Source organism: Dipodomys ordii, unplaced genomic scaffold (genome assembly GCF_000151885.1).
Source record: "Dipodomys ordii isolate 6190 unplaced genomic scaffold, Dord_2.0 Scaffold7, whole genome shotgun sequence".
Lineage (NCBI taxonomy): Eukaryota > Metazoa > Chordata > Mammalia > Rodentia > Heteromyidae > Dipodomys > Dipodomys ordii.
In genome coordinates this window covers 3,989,047-3,991,991 of record NW_012267223.1, presented here as the reverse complement: position 1 = coordinate 3,991,991, position 2,945 = coordinate 3,989,047, and the positions used below count along the sequence as shown (strand labels likewise).

General features: G+C 48.0%; 1 protein-coding gene across 3 annotated transcripts in view; it reads left to right on the top strand.

Moving 5' to 3' along the window:
- Positions 1 to 2,945, top strand: part of Kiaa0195 (KIAA0195 ortholog) — a 40,207-nt gene that overhangs the window by 731 nt on the left and 36,531 nt on the right. The window lies entirely within an intron of this gene.

The following is a 2,945-nucleotide window of genomic DNA, read 5'->3' as shown; positions in this document are numbered from 1 at the left end:
GCCCGGGAGGCCTTCGGTGCCGCGCTCGGGTCCGTGGCCGCGCCCCCCGTCCTGTCCCCGCACGTCGTGAGCTCCTGCCCCGAGTGCCGGGTGCGCACAAAGCCCGGCCCCCCCGTCCACCGGTGCGCGACTAGGGGAATGCACGCGGGCCTACTCGTCCTTCACGTCCCTTCCCCGCTCGCCCACCCGCTCTGGGTTTGGAGACAGGATCTCTCGCTCCACCACAGACCCGGCAGGCCTCGAACCCAAGGTCCTCCAGCTCCAGCCTTCCAGAGGGAAGCGCCACAGTTGACAATGGTGCCCCGCCTCACCCAGCCTCTACCCTTTTTGAGGCTCTTGGTGGCAGGGGAGGAGGACTGTTGTTTTCCTTCGAGTGGATTTTTCTTGTAGTTTTTTTCATTGTGGGGGAATGACAGTTTCTCACCCTTGACCCAAGAAGCTCAACTTTAGTAACATAGTTCATTGATTCCCTAGGAATTAAGAGGTGGCCTGTAATTCTAGCTACTTGGGAGGCTGAGATCAGAGGATCATGGTTAGAAGTCAGCCCAGGCAGGAAAGTCTGTGAGACTCCCCAACAAATCACTCAGAAAAAGCTGGAAGTGGCCCTGTGGCCCAAGTGGTAGAACTTTTTAACCTTGAGCACAAAGAAGCTCAGAGACAGCACCCAGGCCCTGAGTTCAAGCCCCATGAAGGGGAAAGAAAAAGGTGAAGATGGGCTAAGTATCAATGCCTTATGCCTGTAATCTTAGCTACTTAGGAGGCTGAGATCTGAGGATTTTGGTTGGAAGTCAGCCTGGGCAGGAAAGCCCATGAGACACCGATTAACTACTCAAATGGATGGAAGTGGAGTATTGTGGCTCAAGTGATAGAGTGCTAGCCTTGAGTAAAAAGCTCACGAACAGTGCCCAGGCTCTGAGTTCAAGTCCTAGTACTGCCCTCTTCCCCCTAAAAATAAAAAAATAAAAAAGGGAGATGGAAATGAGGAAGGCAATCTTTTTTTTTAAATTACTTTATTGTTTTAGTGCAGGGTTTCCTTTACATATGTCAGGTTATAAGTACATTTCCTTCCTTTTGCATAAGGGAGGGCTTAAAGTTTTACGTATCTGGAGGTCTTGTGTTTGGGGAGGTTGAGGACTGGCTAGGACCCCCAGAGTCAGAGTAGAATCCTAGAATCCAAACTCTTGAATTCTTTTTTTTTTTTTTTTTGCCGGTTGTGGGGCCTGAACTCTGGGCCTGGGTGCTGTCCCTCAGCTCTTCAGCTCAAGGCTAGCGCTCTACCACTTGAGCCACAGCGCCACTTCTGGCTTTTTTCTTTTTGCTTATGTGGTGCTGAGGAATGGAACCCAGGGCCTCAGGCATGCAAGGCAAGCACTCTACCACTGAGCCACCTTCCCAGCCCCACTCTTGAATTCTTTACCCCCTAAAGCCTGCTGTTTCCCAGGTGTGATCTGTGGAAGTCACTCTGGCAGGGTAGTTGTGACATTACTAGAATACTGGATTACAGTGTATGTTGCCATTTTCTCTTTTCTTCCTTTCTTTTTGTTGTTGGTCATAGGGCTTGAACTTCAGGGCCTGGGTGCTGTCCCTGAACTCTTTTTGCTCAAAGCTAGTGCTCTATTACTTTGAACCTCAGCACCACTTCTGGTTTTCTGGTGGTTGGTTAATTGGAGATGAGAATCTGATGGACTTTCCTGCCTAGGCTGGCTTTGAACCTGGATCCTCAGATCTTAGCCTCCTAAGTAGCTAGAATTACAGGTGTGAGCCACTGGGGCTGCATTGGGTTCTTTATACATTTTGTATTTGTTAACTTTAAGTAGCCATTGGGCAGTTCCTATGTTGATTTCTTTTTTGTTTTTCTGTTTTTCTTTCTCCCTCTGTCTGTTCTTTCCCCCCTTTCTTCCTTCTCTATTTCTTCTTTCCCTCCCTCCCTCCCTCCCTCCCTCCCTCCTTCCTTCCTTTCTTCCTTTCCGTTCTCTCTCCCTTCCCTTCTCTCCTTCCCTTCCCTTCCTCCTTCCCTCCCTTCCTCCCTCCCTCTCTCTCTTTCTTTTTCTGTCACTCTTTCTGTCATTTTTTCCCTTTCTTCCTCATCCTTTTTTTTTTTTAATATCCTAAAGAGGATGTGGTGTGCACACCTGTAATCTCAGCACTTAGGAAGTCGATACAGTAGGATCTCAGGTTCAAGCCCAACCCAGATTACCTAGTGAGAACTTGTCTCAAAACAAAACCAACTAACCACGTGTTCCATGGAATAAAAAAATTGGAAAGTCCCTGAAAATATTAGAACATTCTAGAATGTAGACTATCATTAATCATGGAACAGGAGATAGCATGTTTGGATAAAATCAACAAATGCCCTGCAGTTTATTCTACCTTCCAACTTAGATCTAATTCTTTGCCAATAGTTCTCTTAGAGCTACTCCTGGAAAATGACTGGGTGATGTACTGAGCTGGGAGGTAAAGTACAAACTATTCATGATTACCAGCCCCCAAAGAGCTGGAGAGTTAACTGTCCTTGAACTCCCACTCAGAAACTCCCACTCCTTGTTTGTGGTGCCTGGACTTCAGAAGATTAGACCTGGAGAGTCAGGGCTGCTAGTGGTGAATAGAAGAAAACCGAAAGCAAGTCATATTTCTATTTTGAGAAGGTGCTAAGGAGTGCCAACTGGCATGGGCAAATCAACCTTTTGAAAATTTAATGCAAGCCGGGCGCCTGTGGCTCAAGCCTGTAATCCTAGCTACTTGGGAGGAGGATTGTGGTTCGAAACCAGGCTGGGCAGGAAAGTCCCTGTAAGGCTTGTTTCCATTTAACCATTCAAAAACGAGAAGTGGGGGCTGGGAAGGTGGCTCAGTGGTAGAGAGCTTGCCTTGCATGCATGAGGCCCTGGGTTCGATTCCTCAGCACCACATAAGCAAAAAGAAAAAGCCGGAAGTGGTGCTGTGGCTCA